Here is an 18,740-nt window from a genome sequence, read left to right on the forward strand (position 1 = left end):
GAGAACCCGTCCTGCAGGACCTATAGAGCTGCTGGATCATACTTAACTCCCTAGTCAACTGGTTGTCTGTCCCCTCATTAGACTGTGGGCTCCTTGAGGGCAGGGAACTGGAATTGTTGTTCGTCATTGATCCCCAGCCTAGTGAAGGGTCTGATGCTCAGAAAACATTTTGTAAATGAATGAAGGGAATTACTGGCATGACTTCCAATCCTGGACTTCTCTAAGTAAGTCTCCACCACTCTCTGAACTGTTTCTTCAAATGTGAAATGAGGAGGTCAAGAGAGATGATCTCTAAGAGTCTGCCCAGGTCCATCCATCTCACTTCTAGCACTGACTTCTGCACTGAGCTGCCCCAGACTCCAGCTCCCCCACCCACTGCCTCTGGGCTGGCTTACTCCTGGAGGGCACAGCCCATGGTAGCAATGTCCCCTCTGGCCTGGCGACTCTGGCTTAGTCATTATGCAGGGTTTCCAGTCTGGGGCTGGCTCTCTGGTGCCAAATACTGTCCTCTGCCTATGCTGTTTTCCCCTGATGCATCTTCAGTCTGTCACTTTTCTCAGTCACACAGTTGAAAATTTCCTCCAAAGTAAAGTTGGATGCAAAATGAGGTCTTGTTAGCACAAAGAGATGCATGTGTTCTGCCCTGGGGTGCACCTCCTGGGTAGGCTGTATTTCTTTTTTTCTCTGAGCTAGACCCTTCTCCACAAGGGGAATTAAAGGCCTCTTCATTTCCAACCAAATGAGAAAAGCCCAGGGATCAACCTGTAGCCCATCCACATCCCTTCATCACACTGCCTTTGTTCAGGAAAGCAGAGGTGTGGCATCTTGCCTCCTCCTTTCTGCCTGCTGCAGAATTTCTCTTGCTTCCTGTGAACCAACAACAGCAATATTTACTTGCACAAGACACGTAATATTAACTTTTCAAAGTATGTAATTATTTCATTTCATTTTTACAATATGTCTGCTTTGCAGTCAAGGCAGGAATAGACATCTGGATTTATTTGACCCCTCCAAAGATTTATTGGTGTCTGGTCCAAGATTTCTTGGAATTTTAGGACTTTATGGCTGAATGTGAACCCAGTGAGTATCTTCTCCACTGATTTTTAACCTCTCAGGGGATGTGGATAGCCTTGAAATCTTGGTAAAATCTGTAAACCTCTCCCCGGAAAAACTTACACACAAATACTATTCTGGATAAAATTTCCAGGGATTTGTGGACTGCTACCACCTTAAGGTTCTTCTTGCTTTGGTACAGCCGCTGGGTTGAATAGATGAGGAAGTTGAGGCCCAGAGAGTTAGGGCAATGTGCACAGAGTCATAACACTATGAGGACAAGGGCCGTCTCCTAGGTCCTGTCTACACCCTTTCCAACACGCCAAACCATTACTGACTGCTGCATCACATTAGGTGCCCAAATCCTCTCATCTCTTTCTCTTCCTCCTATTCCCCTCTTCTTTTAGATTTCCTGCTTATTGTTTTATTGCTGTGGATATACTCCTAGATGGTACAACTAGGAGCGTAGATACTCTCCTACACTCCTAATTGGCCCCCTCTCCTACCCTCACCAGGTTTTTTTTTTTTTTCCTTTTTTTTTTTTAATCCTAAATCGTTGCTCATTTTTCCAGTGTCAGCCTTCTGGAGTTGCCTTCCCTGTTGCAGGCTGGCCCAGCTGTCCCAACCTCAGGAACACAGTCCCTCCTCCCTGGCAGCCTCTCCTCTGACTTCTCCCCGCTGGGGCTGGGAGGCTCTGGGTTCCTTGCTCTCTCCGTCAGGCCTTGGCTCCCTTATCCTCTCCTTGGACTGATGAGCTGCTCCTTCCCCTACTCCTAAAGATCTCAGGCTCTTTATTTTTTTATTATTCTTGATAGAAATTGGGAGATATTAGTGGTGGCATATATACGTATTTTTAAATTGTGGTAAAACATATATCACATAAAATTTGCCATCTTAAGCATTTTTAAGCACCCCTGATAGCTCTCAATGACACCCTGCGCTGGCTGTCCTGGAGTCACCTGGGGGAGGGAGGGAAGGGGTTACTAGATGGTGCATGTCAGTAATTTGCCTTAGTGTTTGATGACATTAAGTATATTCACATTGTTGTGCAACCATCACTGCCATCCATCCACAGAACGCCTTTCCTCTTGCAAAACTGAAACTCCGTAGTCAGTAAGCAACAACTCCCCGGTCCCTCATCCTCCACCTCAGCCTCTGGAAACCACTAGTCTACTTTCTATCTCTGTGAGTTTGACACTCTCAGTACCTTGTACAGGTGGAACCATACAGTATTTGTCTTTTTGTGACTGGCTTATGTCACCTAGAATAGTATCCTCGAGGTTCATCCATGTTGTAGCATGTGTGAGAATTTCCTTCCTTCTTAAGGCTGAATCATATTCCATTGGATGTAGACGCATGCATGCTACATTGTGTCTGTCCACTCATCTGTTGATGGATACTGGGTTGCTCCCACTTTTGGCTGCTGTGAATAAAGCTGCCATGAACACAAGTGTACAAGTATCTGCTTCAGTCGCCACTTTTGCTTCCTTTGGGTTTATAGTATGTAAAAAGTGGAGGCATGTTTTTAAGGTGTCTTAATTATTTTCTGCTGTCCCTTAAGTCAATATTCATTTTCTTCATTAACGCCGTTTGAGCAACTACTGACCTCACTGGGTCTGTGGCACCTGCTGCAAAAGGCAGTTTCTCACAGAGCCCCGGAGGAGCCACAGAGAACAGAAGAGACTTTCTACCAGCCTTGAAAGGCTCAGGAGGCCCCCTGCTGCCTCCACTGCTGGTCCTAGCTGGAGCAAGGCTGGGTTAGACGAGGGTTAGAACCCAGCTCAGCCGTGTATCAGTGGCATGGCATGACCTTGGGTAGTGTACTGTTCCTCTCCCCTCCTTTACTTAAAAATCAGTTAAACAAAAAAGATACAATAGCCTTAACATTCTAGAGCAACTCAGTCCTGCACAACCTTCCATGATGACAGAAACGTGCTCCATCTGAGCCGTCCAGTATGACAGCCACTAGCTACATGTGCTGTTGAGCACTTGAAATGTGGTGAGTGAGAATGAGGACTGAATTTTACATTTCATTTCATTTTAATTAATTAGAATTTGAATTTTAAAAGTCACACGTGGCCATTGGCTACCTTATTGCACCATGCAGCTAGAGAGGATGAAAACGGGTGGCAGTCATGTAGTCCATAGAAGGAGCTCAGCAAGCCCAGTGTCTGGCACATAGTAAGCACTCAATAAATGTTTGCTATTATTAGGTCTTAGGTGTCTTGCTTTCCGGCCCACCACACCTGATGGTTTTCAATGACACCCCACACTGGCTGTCCCGGAGTCACCTAGGGGAGAGAGGGAAGGTGTTGCTGTATGGTCCATGTCAGTAATGAGCCTTGCACTGAATGTTTCTGGTCTGCTACTTTCCCTGGAGAGTCATGTGAGCCGGAGTGGTATGTGGCCTGCTTTGCAAGTGATTAACATGGTGTAAGCAATCTGCATAGAGAGAAAAAACCCTCGGTTGGTATTCCATTATTCTATTAGAGTTTCAGAGCCAGGATTAAGTGGACATGATTTCTTCCTATGGGCCATTAATTTTGTTTTATTGCTGGTCTGATGGCCATTACCCTTTTTTGCCAATGCATTCCCCCATTAGGTTTGTACAATTAACAAAATATGTGCTGTTAGGGCTTTGATAGGAGGAATGGGATGGAAATAGAAGGAGGGGGTGCAACCGCTACAGAGTTGGGGGTGGGGAAAGTGTCCACAATGAAGGGAAGCCTTCAGCACCTGCCTTCTGGCCACTGGCATTCCTGGGAAACTGCAGTAAGACCTTTCCCCAGCTCTTTCCCGACTAGGAGTGGAGGAGTTGCCCAGGTGAGAGGGAGAGACACTTGGTGGGTCCATGTGGGAGCGGTGTTGGCATTTCCTGGCCCTCCTCCTCCAGCCTGCAGCTGAGTACGGCACAGCTGAGAACATAATGCGACACCCCCACCACCCCCACACTATCACCTTGAACCCGATACTGCTCAGCAGGCAGCATGAGTCAGCTTCTAGGTGTCTGGCCCCGTGACGGGGGAGACTTCTGGGGCAACACCTGCCTTCTCTCTATGGGGCAAACAGGAGGACATGTGCCCAGTTAAAAGGAGGCGGCTGATACTCTACCTCATCCAACGATCGACATGTGGAATTGCAGAATTGGCACGTTTAGGTCATACAATTTCTGGAGAAAAGTTAGGAATCCAGATTTCTAAATGTGAAATTTTGCAAGGTTTAGATGTTGGCAGATATAAAAACACTGGACAGGCAAGAGTCAACCTTGGGGCTGGTAGTTGGCAACCTCTGCCAGTCAATAAGGAGTCGTGGAAGGGTACTAAAGGAGACATGGACAGATGAAAATTGTGTTTTAGGAAGATTCCCAGGGCAGGGTTGGTAGGGTGGATGCGCAAAAACAGTGTGAGGCTGGAGACAAGGAGAGTTGGGTTAATGACAATGGGATGGGTAGAAGAGCAGGGATGCTTGTGAGGGAGAATTAGTAAGTCTTGGGTCTTGGTGTTTTAGCACTACGGAGGATGTCCATGGGGCCAGGGGGGGCTTGCTTGTGAGCAGGCCCACCCTCATGCTCGAGGGTTTACCTCTGCTGAGACCAAGCCACTCTGTGAGCCCACACCACCCAGTGTATGTGAGTCTTCCCATCCCAGGCTTGGAGGGTAAATTGCTTGCTTCTGCCTGGTGTAGAAAGGTCGTAAGTATGTCCACTTCTTCCTCCCATATGGGACAAATATTAAGGTTAACCACCAGTGCCAGCATTCCTAAGATAACTTCATATTCATACCTATACTGACAGGTCCAGGCCCAAGAGTCGAGGCTTGGCCTGGGCAGGGCCTGAGGAGTGTCACAGAGGAAGCCTTTCCAGGTCCTTTGCAACTGGGTGCCCAGCACTGCCTGTGGCACAGGGGGCTGAGGACTAGTGTGGAATTAGCATCCAGGCCCAGTGGGCTTTGAGGAAGGCCGTGCAGTACCCTCAGTGCTGGATGCATAAGAGTCTCAGAGGCAACAAGTTAGCACTAGGTAATTATATCTATTTAATTACATAACTATTGTGTCATTTAGAGCCTGCTGGTCAGGGGCCACAGTGCCTGACTGACAACCTCATGGAACAAGTGTAAGCAACTGCAAAACATTGTCAGGTGATGAGGGTGCACGGGTGGAACAGAGCAGGGACTCAGTGAGATATGGTGGGAGCTGCAGATACGCTGTTGGAGGGACGAGTGGTCCATCAGGTGTTTGCTCCTGGAATGGCCTATCTCAATCAGATTTTTCCACCAAAGTTTTGTTTCTCTTCTGGAAGCTTGGCTTATAGGCCTACAGAGGGCTTTGCAGAGGACAGGAGCATCCAGAGAGACTCTTAGTGTTCAAGAAGGAGTTGTCACAATTTGGTCCTCATCCCCAAAGTCTGGCTTGGGCAAGAATAGGAAAACTTGTCATGGGCAGCAGGATGAATGCAGAAGTCCTCAGTCTTCTGGATTTGCCTCTCTTTTTCCTATTCAGTTGCAGCCATTTTTTAATTAAGTTATTAATATGTCCTAGGCATTGCACAAATGAGATGGTACATGCACCATCTTATTTAAAGGTGCTACTGTTAGCACACTTTTAAAGATGAGAAAATTGAGGTTCATAGAAGCTAAGGTTAGGTAAATGATGGGCCCTGGCTTAAACCTGAAACTGTTTGACTCCAGCATCTTTACTCTTAACCTCAATGATACACTGTGCTAGCAAGAGACTTAGTGCCCTCCCTGGAGGATTGGTTTGGGCAATCTCAGAGATTGTCAGATGGAGTTTTATTTTAAAGATCTGGTAGTTTAACTCTACCACTTTGCAGATGAGGAAACTGAGGCATACAGCGATTAAAGTTCCTTGTCCAAGACCAAACAGTAAGTTAATAACAGAGTCAGGGCATGAACCCATGTCTGGCTGACCCCCCGGTCTGGTGCTCTCTGTGTCAGACCTATGGCTTTGCTAAACCCCCAGCTCATCTTCCTCTTTAGCTGGATATGTTTCACAGATGCCTGCACGGCTATCCTTGAGGATGCAGAGACAAGTTCTATCATGCTACCTCCTATGGGAAGCTTTCTTCTATCCCTCTCCCCACCTCTTTTCCAAATAAGCATGACCATTCAACTCCCTCCTCATTTACCATTTCATAAATTCCCTCATATCTACAAATGTGAATCGCCAATCTCATTTATGATTCCATTTTATTTTCACGATGAATAAGACAAGCCTGAGTTCAAATTCTGGTTGCATTATTGCATGGCTGAAAGCCTTTGCCATGATTATTTGCCTGTGAGGATCACAGACAGCTGGCTTTGGAAGGCCCTAAAAACATCAGGCACATGGATGGTTCCCCAACAGGCATCCATGGGGTAGTGCCAGTCCAGGAAGACTTTTTCAGTGGTGCATATTGATGAGTGAAACATAAGTACAGTGTGTAGAGATTGCATGTGCTTACACACACAGGTGTGTGTGTGGGGTGTGTGTGTGTGTGTGGAGAGAGAGAGAAAATGATGCTCCGCTTCTCAAAGGATGGCTCTTTATTGTGAGATTTTTGCACTCTTTATTTTGGGGGAGATGAATTATTTCATGAAATGATGGTGAGAGAAGACACTATTAATGTTTTATCAAAATACAAGTTTGTCAACACTATCAGCCTTCGAATGCTGTTCAACACTTTACTGATGGCTGAAACCCAAATCAGGGAAACATGCTTTGAGCAGCTTCTCACCCAGTGCATGATTCTCCTCTCAGTGTTGGGAGTTCACTACCTTCCAAGGAAGACTCGCTCATTTCTGGATGGTTCTCATTGCCAGAGAATTCTTTCTTATGTTGAACTGCAGATTGGCTTCCGCTAACATCTAAAGTTAGTCCTAATCCTATCCTCTAGAGCAACACAGTCCCCGTCTCACATAGTTTCTTCAAATATTTGGAGGACTACCATGTGGGAGAAGGATTGTATTGCTTTAGTCACTAGAGCAAGGACCAGTGGATAATTTTAGAAAGGGACAAGGAAGATACATCTCTAGTTTTTTCTACCATATCTTCTGCCTCATAGCCTCCTAATAATACTGAAAACAGCCACAACAGCAGAGATAGCTAACATTCAGCGAGTGCTTATTTTGTGTAAGGCAGCGTTCTACGAACCTTTCAGTATATTAAGTCATTCATCCTCACCACCACCCTCAGAGGAGGAGTTAGCATTAGCCCTATTTTATACATGAAAAACAGGCACAGGGGCATTAAGTAACTTGCCCACGGTCAAGCCAGAATCGAAACCTATCCAGTGTGATTCCAGAGCCTACCCTTTGAACCACTAGACTTCTAACCCACAATTTAACCACTAGACATCTTCTCTCTCCTCTCTTTCCTATTCATCATTGTCAAAGTTCCTAAAATATGATGCTAAAACTACATATAGAACTAATACAAACTGGTAAGTTCAGAATGGAGGAGATCATTCAACCCTCAGTTGGGTGCCATATGGCTATTACTGCAGCCTATGATCACATTTAGTGAGTTTGGCAACAATATCATATCCTGGGCTCATTTTGAGCTTGGATTTAAATCAAATAATCCAAGTCTTTTTTTTTTTTCAAACTGGGTCATCCCATTATGGTTTTTTGTTTTTGTTTTGTTTTGTTTTGTTTTGCAATACTTTTTTTAATGTAAGAGTGGGATTTGGTATATACATTCCTGTCAAATCTTTTCTACAAGAGTCGGTGAAAAAAAGTGGGTTTGCATGTGGATGTAGGATATACTAATTTGATGGTTTAGAGTAATGAGATTGTGGGCATTTTTTTCTTTATTTTCAAAATTATTTCATTTGTAGTTGTCATGATGTTATTGTGCAAGAAATAAAAACTGGTAAAGGAAAAGTGAACTTTTAACTTTTGGCCTGTTCTTTCAGCTTGCTAAAAGTTTTATAACAATCTTGAATCTATCCCTCCAGTACAGTAACTGCTTTTCTCAGCTTTGCATCATGTGCACCTGAAAAGTTGGCCATATCTTCTTTCAAGTCACAGGTGTCTCAGACAGACAGTCCCACAGGGCATGGATAGAGCATACAGCTCCATGTAATTTAATCTAGAGACTTCATGTGCCAAGTTCGTATCATGCTCAGTAGTAATATGTAAGTAGTTTAGAATAACACAAGTTGGAACCCATTGCCAGCCAACGGTTGGTTCTGAGGTGCTGGTGGTGGAATGGTTGGAACCCATTGCCAGCCAAGGGTTGGTTCTGAGGTGCTGGAGGTCTCTGGTTGGAATGATGAGAGTCCACCATTCAACTTTTCAGCAGATATTTACTGAGAACCCAGCACAGGCCGGGCACTCTGCTAGGTTCTGGGGATATAAAGATGCAGAAGACATGGTCCTTTTCCTCAGTGGTTTGTAGTCCAGTGGTCTGGTTCCGCCTCTGAGGCACCTCCCTGAGCTATGAGCCTTGATCATGCAGGTGTAAGGAGACAGCCCCTGAGGAAATGACTTTGCCTTGAGGAAGTCATCATGAACAAGAGAGAAAATTTGGTTTCCTCAGCACTTCTCACTACACCCCATGCCTGAATCTTCTAACTGAAATTCCACCTTCTTCCAAAAAGGCTTGCTTGTCTTAATTAAAGGGAAAGTGCTAAAGACTGCAGGGACATGTGAGGGTTTACATTATGTCAAGTCCTTGTTGAACATCCTTCAGTGTCTCTGTGATCCCACAGGCTAGCCTGCCCTCTATTGCCTGACACCAAAACCCCTGGATGCTCTGGCCCCACCTTACTGAGCTGGCACTATTCTCTCCTCTAGTGTCTTTCAGGCAGGCCAGTCTCTGCGTCATCCCAGGACCCTCCATGCCCTTCTGCCCCTTGGCCCTTGCTTGGATAGCCGCCTTCTTTGGAATGCCTTCTCCCTCCCTCCCACCAGCCAATTCTTGTCTGTCCAGTCCGCCAAGATCCCATTCAAATTCCACCTCCTCATGAAAACTCCCTTGAATGCCGCGACTCTTGCAGACTTCATGTCTCTGTGGAGAGAAAATAGCCATCGCTTCTGTACACTTTAGCACAACTTCATATACAGTCTGGCCTTATTGGGGGTTCTTGTATATGGGTGATCTCCCTTCCCCAGCAATGTGGAGGCAGTGCTTTTATAACAGGACAGCATGTGTAGATTACAGAGCAGACAACTGATAAATATGTGTTGACTGTTTTTATTTTTACAAAATTGTTTTATCTCAGAAAGAGAATTAAAAGCAGGCAGATTTTTTTATCTTTCCAGTCTTGCCCCATCATTCTTCTCTATGCACATTTTTCTTCCTGCCCAATTGGACTCTTCACCTTCACTTGCAAGTTCTCGTCTGCAGCAAGACTTTCATATTCCTGAGGTAGACAACAGGGTCAGCGTTGTGGTTTGCTTGCCTTTTGCAGCCTTCCCTGTCTAGATTGCAAAGTTTCATAGGGGCCCTTCTGCTCTGTTCCCCTGCATGGGGTCTTCCAATAGGTAGGAGGCACCAGTAAATGATTATTACCTTGGTCAGCTCAGGGCACTTGACAACCATGAGGCTTTTTTCTCCTCTGGTAGTCCTATAGGGAAGGGGAATACAAGCCCTATGAAATGGAGGCATCAAGCAGGTAGAGGAGGGCATGAACCTCTCGCTCTGCCCTGATTAGGTCTCTAAACAATAATGGTTTTGCACGAGGAGTCTCTTGCTAGGAAGCTTTCTCACTCAGCACTGCGGGCACATGGCTGCCAGCCCTGGCCTTTTTCCTGAGCCAAACCCACCTCTGGGTTTACCCCCTTCCCCATCCTGGCTTTCACTTCTGCAGCATCTTACACAGTCTATAAAGATGTTTTCTTTCATTGGCAGGTGAAGTCTGGAGCAGGACTTCTGAGGCTTTCTATCCTCCATGCTGCTCACTAGAAAAGGGGCTGTGAACTGTAAGTAACTTTGATTGGCGTTTTCCATGCTGACTCAATAAGGTTAGGGGTTAAAGACCAGCCCTGAACCTGATCTTTAACAGCCATGCATTGTGCAAGAGAAACACTCAACAAAGAGCTAGTCAGAATGTAAAATACAGTGGAGCTCTAATTAGATTATGTCTGAATGTGACAAAGAGGCCCTGTAATATGACATCGTATTTAATTAGACTATATTGATTGTGCATTAAGGTGGACTTGATGTGTTACATGTGTCATGAGTGCCGGAGAAGGAAGCTCTTGAGTCTGCAAGGCCGACCCAGACCCCAGCCACTATCGCCTGTGGGCTAAGCCTGGAAGGCAATGAGAGGAGGAAGTGGCAACATCAGTCCTCAAACTGGGCCAAGTTTATAGCCTGCACTTGCTTTTACATCTGGTTATTTCTGGGGAGGCATGAGGGAGGAAAAAGGAAATGCTGCTGACCGCTTCCCTTCCATCAGCCCAGTAATAGCTTGACCTCTTAGGCTTATTTGCTCATATTGGTTCTCCCCACTTGGCAAAAGTCTACCCACCTGTGGGACCCGGCCTAAGTCCAGCCTCCTCTGCGGAGCCTTCCTTGGTAACGCCAGCTGGAAGCGATCTCTTCCCCTTCTGAAATTCCGCAGCATTCACACACGCTGCCCCTGCCTGTGTCCCCTGCCTCTGTCCCCACCTCTGGCTGTCACATAACCATAACCCTCTCCAGCAAGGCCGTGAGCTCCTGGGGGGTAAAGTCTGGGATTCCTACTTCTCAGTCTGCCCACTGCACACTCAGCCTAGTCGCTCTTTAGTAAGTGTTACCTGGATGACTGAGTTGCCCTGGGCAGGCATAGTTTCCCCACGCTGCTTATGGGGCTACCTGAGGCTGAGCTGTTGCTGCCGCGACTTTGATAGTACATTGGCTTCCAACCAGTCCATGGAATTATAAATGATTAACCGTTATCAGCGCACATCTTCACCTCTGTGTAAAAATAGATTGACTGTAATGAGTATTTGAATAAATCATAAGAATGGCCGCCCTGCGATCGGCTAACATCCTGCCGATGGCTGCCCGGTGAGTGAGCAGGGCGCCGGCCCTCCCGCCTAATGGCCTGCGATTCAGCGCCGGTCGCCTCTGTGATTGACGGGCCTGGGCTCCCAGGGCACCTCCTCTGCAGGCTTGCTCAGGAGCAGTCGGATCTCCAGGCTGGGGTGTTGGGGGAAGGGTACTTCCCTCCATCCTGTTCCAGGAAAGCCTGCCTAGGAGGTGGGGCGGGGGGTGGGCGGAGGGGCAGACTAGAAGATAATGACCTTTGTGAGAATCGATGTCTCCTCGCATCGGAGGTTAGAGGGACCTCATAAGTCAAGTATGAGGAGCAAGCTGAGCATGAACCTTAATGAGAGCTGAGAGCGTGGGGGGAAATAGGCCTGCGCATCCCCCCGATCCCTGAGGGCAGCTGGGCACCTGGCTCTGGCCACCACACCCAGGAAAGCTCCCTGGCAGGGACACAGCCTTGGGCCTACAGACAGGAAGCAGGAAACAGGTTTCTTCAGGTCCCAGGCCTCTGAAATGGAAAGATTCAAATGACCTTTCAGGGAGTGTTTACCAGGGTGGCCTCAGGCATGGGGAGCCTGCCTTTTGGAGAGAAAGGAAGAAGAGGAGAGGGGGAGGCAGGCTCAGGGTGATAGGGCCCAGTTGAGGAGGGAAGGGTCTAAAAGTCTGAAGTTTCAGAGACAAGGCCAGTGAGGGCTGGATTTGAGAGGGAAACAGCAAATATTCCAAGTTAATTCCAGTGGTGTCCCATTTCTAGGCTATGTAAAAAATCACCCATAACAGAATGGCTTAACATCATTTATTCTTCAGGTCAGGAATTCAGAAAGGGCGTGGTGGGGCAGCTTGTCTCTGTGCCACCAGGTGCCACCATGGAATCTCAGTGGGGGCAGCTCCAAAGCTGGTTGCTGGAATCATCCAAAGGCTTGCTCCCTCATCATTCTGGGCTTTGATGCTAGCTGTTGGCTGAGAGGTTGGCTGGACTGTCTTGGCCAGACCCATGTGACAGCTCCATGTAGCCTGAGCTTCCTCACAATATGGCGGCTTGATTCCAAGGGTGAGCATCTAAGAGACAGCAAAAGCCAAGTGGAAGCTGTGTTGCCTGCCCTTCAAAGGCAAGCAGCATCATAGCCACTGCATTCTCTCAACTTGGGCAGTTGCAAAGGTCCACCTAGGTTTAAGAGAAGGGAACATAAATACCCCCCTTCTCCATCTCTCCAAGGAGTATCAACATCACATTGAAAGAACAGGATGAAGAATAGGAATGTATCTTGTTGCAGTCGTCTTTAGAGAATACAGTCAACCACAATTTGTACTCATCAAGTTAGTGGTCTGGCACAGCACAGCCTCATCTATTGCCCAGAAATAATAAAAGGAACCCTTCTTTGGGGGTGATTTGTTCTCCCTAGAAAGACAGGCTAAAGAACCCCCTGCCTTAGATAAATTAAACTGTCCCTTAATTCACAGAATGTTTGAGTCGAAAGGGCCCTCGGAGGCCAGGCAAGGATTCCTTCCTGGGCAGGCCATGCTGGTGTTAGTAGGTCCTGCAGCTAGCAGAAACTTCGACCTCAGGGTCGATCTCAGCAAGAGTGAGTTGAGTCTGTTACCCACAGCTTCAAGTGTCAGGTCTGGAGGAGTCCTAGACTATGAGCCAGGACTCCACAAGCCTTGAGCCCTTCACTTACATCCAGGGCTCCCTGGACCTCCATCCCCATGGACTTCTAAGCTGGGGTAGGTTTCACACAAAGATTAGGATTTAAGATGCTACAAGGGTCTGTGCTGTAGCTGGGGAATTCTGGGCAGCCCTTCCTCTCTGACCTCACGTCCCCTGCTCTCCTTCCTTCCCCTCTGCCACATACTATGTCCTGAGGAGGCTGTGCCCTTCAAGAACTATAGTCTCTTTCCTTTGCCATTTTTCTGACCCGGATGCAGCTAAATCCTGGAAGAGGATCTGAATGTCCTGGGTGCCTTGTTGTGACTTAAGGGGATAGAAAAAAAGCCCAAGCAACCAAAGAGTAGAAACAACCAGCCCGTATCCCCAAAGGGCTGAGAGCTGAGAATGGCTAACACCAAAGGGGAGGGGGCAGGGGCGAGAGGGGTGAATGGACTTGGTCTTGATAAAAAGTGCTAGAGTTTGGAGGAAGAGTCTTGGATTCTTCCACTTATTGGGCACTTACTACATGCTAGGCATCATGCTAAGCACTTAGGGTGCATTTTCTCACTGAACCCTCACACTATGTTATGGGATGATGTTATTATCTCTATTACAGAAGAGGAGAGGAGGCTTAGAGAGCAAGAGGAATACCCTAGGAAGTAACAGAATTGAAATTCAACTGAGAACTCTCTATTCTTGAGACTTACACTATTTTCTTGTATGACACTCAGTTGACTCCTCTGTAAATGGAAATGTCTGATGGCATCATCCCCAATGCCACCATCATTTCTAAGATTCTAAATGTGCAGATAAGATTTTGGGAACTTGCTTAGATATATCTAAATGGGCCTACTTCATGGAGTAGAGTCTAGGTGAAAGTATGGAATGATTTCCTATTCTGTCCCCTTTTGTGAAACTTAGGTCAGGAAACTAACATTTAATTTGGGCACATGAAGGAAACAGATGGACACAAACATAAAGGTCATTTAGATTTTCAAGGCTCCAGCTTGGGAGAAGAATGTTGGATTTGAAGTACAAAGATCAGATTTGAAGCCCAGCCTTGGCACCCCTGTGATCCTGGGCACATCTCTTTGGCCTTTGGCTTCCTCATCTCTGGAATAGAAATGGGGTTGTATATACTTCCCAGGACTGCTATGAGGACTCACTGCGATCCAGCATGTGCAGGTACCTAGAGCCATTCTTGGCACACAATAGGTACTCACTAAGGCTCCAGCCATTCACTCGCCCAGTAAATAAATAAAAAGTGGAGTTGGAAAGAAAGGCTATTCCTTTCCATTGCTTCTGACAGAGACGGTCAAGAATCTTGCCTTTAACTGTACTCTCCATAAAAGTTCACTCATAAACTATTGATATTTTAATAATACACATTAGTGTCTTGCCCTTTGACAAATGAATATTGAATGAGCAATAAAGAGGCAAAACACTAGCCAGGTATACTGCTGCAGAGGAGCTAGGATCCTGGCTGGCTGTCCAAGGGAATGCCCGCTTTCCAGAGACCTTGTAACTCACCCTTCACCCCAGTGACCCCTAAGAAAACAGCTCTCAAAAACAGCTCAGAATCTAGCCAGCCTAGCCTGGCCTGAGTAGGGTTTGTCCTCATTTTTTATTTCAGTTGGCTGGAGGGGACTTGAAAGGAGAGAGAAAAGGTCATTAAAGAACCACTAAAAGGGTGGATGTTTTACCCCATGTGAAACACTTTGGATCTTCCCATTACCTTTGTGAAAGGTGGAGGTTTCTTCTTCACATGCTCTTTCCTCCGTAGATTGCATCTACAGACAGTCAGAGTGCCCACAAGAAATCAGGCAATGAGCGTAAAAACAACAGACTCGATCCACCCCGCTCGACCAGATCTTGATTGGAACCTATGCTCGAAGGGTGTGTGCTAAGGTTTATAAGGCAGAATTTCCTGCCTCTTCCGGCTTTGCAGCCAGCTCCATGGCCCCAGCTTCCAGGTTCTCATGGCCTCCATCTAGGCTGGTAGTCCTTGAGTGTGCAGAGGGCAGTGACAGGGGCTTTTGGTTGGTCCAGCTTAATTGGTGTGATTTAATGGCATTTCTGGAGGATTCGGATTCAGGCTTTCCGAGCTGCAAATCTGCTTTCTAAATGTAGAATTTTTGTGGAGTGGTAAAAAATAATGGTTGTTCTGTGATTCCTGCCTCCTGAGCTAGGAGATTGCAATTTACATTATGCAAATAGACGTTATGCAATCAAGGCACTTTAGCAGGAGTCTGGCGGCAGAGAGGCCGATTGATGAGATGCCGAGGTCTGCAGCCCCAACTGGAGGCGCCCTGGAAGAGTGAGATGGAGTGGGGAGGGGGTGGACCGGGCAGGGGAGGAGGCAAAGAGTCTGTTTCCCTGGCCCAAGGAGGCCGAGTGGAGCCGGCCCAGAGATGAACGCATCGGGGAGCTGCCAAGGCGACTCTCTCAATTAATGGCTTTGTTTAATCATACCCCCTGTCCAGAAGAGTATTGTCTTACGGATAATTTCGTTTGCCTAACGAGATTTTGCTAATTAAATCTCCTTTCAGTTGGTGTGACTATGCCTGCAGGAGAGGGGGCTATTTGGAGTCTTCTCCATAAACCTTTCTGGAGAGGAGCTGGGAAGGAGGGATGGGAGGGAGGAAAGAGAAGAGGTGGAAAGGGAGAGAGACCCTTTCCCGCTGCAAGCAGGGCAAGAGGCTTTGAGCAGAGTTTGGAAGCTGCAAGGTGGCTGCCACCACCCAAATCGCCTTTCTTCATCCACTGAAATGCAGTTCTAAATCCTTGTCCAGCCTGGAAGGATTTCCCTCTTTTTTCTTTCTCTGTGGTGCCTGTCACTTCCACCATTACCCATTCTCAGGTCCTTCTCAAATCCTCAGAGGGAGAACCGGGAGGCTTATAAGAAGGTTCTGAAGGGGTTCCAAGTGCTGCCCCCAGTATCCCTGGCTGTGGGGGGGCTAGTGATGGTGTAGGGTCCCCTCCTCTTGCCTTTGCAGTTAGCCAGCCAAGCTGGCTCTTCAGAGAGGAAAAATTGCTCCAAAGCTAGCCATTTCTCCAGGGATAGTTGCATGGATCAAAGAGGAAAATACCTCATTAGACCCATTTATCATCAGAGCTAGCCAAGGAGAGCCTCCCGTATCTGGAGGAGCCTAGCGCTGTGCTTGCGATAGCTGGAGCCTAATTAATGCTGCTGTGATATGCGGCCATGCCATCCCCATGCTGGACCACCTCCAGTGGTTCTTTGCTATCCACAGGTTGAAGTTCAGCTTTCTTGGCCTGGCTGACCATGGGCTTCACAGTTCAACCCTGGTCTACTTTCCTAACTTCATCTCTCACCCTGCAGCTGCTCCCCATCCCTGTAAATACAGACACTCAGATACACAGGCACATTCCTATAGCTGAAACCCCAACTATGCCGGATTGCTCAATCTCCCCCAACAAATACTCTGTGTACTTTTATGCCTTGGTGCCTTTGCACATGCTGCTTATCTGGACTATCCTCAGCCTGGGCGGCCCTTGCTCATTTATCTCCTCTGTGACTTCCTCCTTACAGGCCTTCCCAGCCTCCCCCATCCCTATGCTGCTGCGTTCCTTTGCCTGTAGACCATCACAAGACTCAAACACAATTATTAGTCTATCTATCCATGTAAACCATTGAACCCCATTCTTCTTTCAATACCAATACCTTGAATCGTTCCTGGTCATAACAGGCACCCTACAAGACTGATTAAGAGAAAGGAGGGGACTGGCGCGGTGGCTCATGCCTGTAATCCCAGCACTTTGGGAGGGCAAGGTGGGCAGATCACGAGGTCAGGAGTTCGAGACCAGACTGACCAACATGGTGAAACCCTGTCTCTACTAAAAATACGAAAATTAGCCAGGCGTGGTGGCGCATGCCTGTAATCCCAGTTACTCAGGAGGCTGAGGCAGGAGAATTGCTTGAACCCGGGAGGTGGAGGTTGCAGTGAGCTGAGATCATGCCACTGCACTCCAGCCTGGGTGACAGAGCAAGACTTCATCAAAAAACAACAACAAAACAAACAAACAAAAAAAGAGAGAGAGAGAGAAAGGATGAAGGATGAATGTATGATTCAAGGTGAAGAGGGTGGAGTGATGGAGAGGTACTCTCCAGTTAAGCCCCCAAGCTCCAGGATGGATGGTGAAGGTGGAGGGGGATGGTGGCGGGGAGCAGGAGACTGATTTCTGCTGACACCATGCAGAGGGAGCTGCCTATCCATTCATCACCTTCATTTCACAGGATGAGGAGGGGCACTTCATCTGTGGTTCCCCGTCTATGTGGGGGCCCTGTGCTTGGTGTGTCACTGTCTCATTTCGCACATGCTCACATGTGAGGTGGGTACTATTTTTGCAGAGGGAACTGAGGCTGGCCTGTTGTCATCGGAGGACAAGGCAGTGTTGGTCTGTAACTGGGCCCACTGGGGAACCCCAGGAGCATCTCCCTGTAGGGAGGTAAAAGCTCCTATACTTCCCAGTCTCCCCTCTTCATACCCCCACCTGCCCATCCACCCATCCATCCTTACTGGAAGCTAAGCCGCTCTGGGAGTTTGCCCTACTCTCTCTCCCCACGATGCCAGGGTTCATACATGTTCTAGGATGCCTGCATGTACCTGCCTGTGTCTGTCTGCATGTGCTGGGGGCCTGAGTGGTGCACAGGCCCTGAAGGGTGGCCTCTGGTTACTGGTTCTGGAATGCTGCCCAGCTGGTGGGGGGACATCAGGGGTGGAGGAGTCTGCATTCCATGCTGGGGATAGAGCAGCCCAGGGGAAATGGCTCAGGTCTTCCTGTGCAATGCGGGGCAGGGATTGGGGGAGGGCGGGTTGTATGTGAGTGTGCGAGCGAGGCAGTCTTTCAGGAGAGTGGCGGGTGTGTCCTTCTTGGCTCCTGAGTTTTAGTGCCCTGCTTGTTGTTCTTTGTCGGGGCACGTCTGTCCATGGCCTATCTCTTCATCTAGGCTTGCAATCATCCTCACGTCCCCATCATGCTCTGCTGAGCCTGCAGTGTTTCTAGGTACACAGTAGGTGCTCAACAAATGCTCACTGAATGCAATGGATAAGTGAAGGATTGAACAAGTGTGCATTTTGGTGTCAGACAGACTTGGGTTCTGTTATTTACTTAGCTGGGAACTTGGGATTTAATTTTCTCATCTAGAAAGCAAGAATAATAATATTTCCTATTTTTTCTTGAAGGGTTGTTGGTGGGGGATTAAAAGAGATATGTGAAAGTGTTTTATAAACTATAAAGCACTGCACAAATATAAGAGGTTATTACTATAATGGTTATCACACTTGAAGTGATCACTGTGTTTGAAAATTAGGGATTCTGTTTTCAGGAATGTAAAATCATCTAGGCCTGATTTGAACTCTGGGACTTGTAGAGCAATGGTTATAGGAACTGGTTCTAGATTCAGCCAACAGTGAGAGCTTTCAGGGCCTGGAGGCTCAGCCCAGAGGCCCTTGCCCTCTCCCCTTCCGGGTGGACTGTCCCTGGGGTGGGAGGATGAGTCTGAGAAAGTGGGCCACCTTCAGTTAAGCCACCTGTCCCCAAAGTGGGCCCATGGAAATCGTCTTCCCAAGTCTCTGCCATTGTCTGGACTCCATGTCTCGTTATCTTTGCATATGCTGTTCCCTCTGCCAAAGATGCTTTTCGCCCTTTTCTCCACTGATCTTTTCACCTCTTGTGCCATAGTTGCTGCACTCTTTCCAGGCACCCAGGTTACCAAGTTTACTGCCATGAGGGAGTCTATCACAGTATACCTGGGACTTTCTTTTTTTTTTTTTTTTTTTGAGATAGAGTCTCGCTCTGTCGCCCAGGCTGGAGTGCAGTGGCGTGATCTCAGCTCACTGCAAGCTCCGCCTCTTTGGTTCATGCCGTTCTCCTGCCTCAGCCTCCCGAGTAGCTGGGACTACAGGTGCCCGCCACCATGCCTGGCTAATTTTTTGTATTTTTAGTAGAGACGGGGTTTCACTGTGTTAGACAGGATGGTCTCGATCTCCTGACCTCATAATCTGCCTGCCTTGGCCTCCCAAAGTGCTGGGATTGCAGG

At 47.6% G+C, this 18,740-nt stretch overlaps 1 protein-coding gene across 10 annotated transcripts in view; it reads left to right on the forward strand.

Moving 5' to 3' along the window:
- Positions 1–18,740, forward strand: part of PKNOX2 (PBX/knotted 1 homeobox 2) — a 320,839-nt gene that overhangs the window by 112,877 nt on the left and 189,222 nt on the right. For 8 of the 10 annotated variants that reach the window (XM_054661696.2, XM_054661694.2, XM_016922234.4 and 5 more), the window contains one exon: positions 9,904–9,974. The exons of the other annotated variants lie outside the window; for them this stretch is intronic. The gene's annotated coding sequence lies outside the window, so the exon portion shown is untranslated. The remainder of the gene's footprint in view (positions 1–9,903; positions 9,975–18,740) is intronic. 10 annotated transcript variants of the gene reach the window in all.

This window comes from Pan troglodytes, chromosome 9 (genome assembly GCF_028858775.2).
Source record: "Pan troglodytes isolate AG18354 chromosome 9, NHGRI_mPanTro3-v2.0_pri, whole genome shotgun sequence".
NCBI classification, from domain to species: Eukaryota; Metazoa; Chordata; class Mammalia; order Primates; family Hominidae; genus Pan; species Pan troglodytes.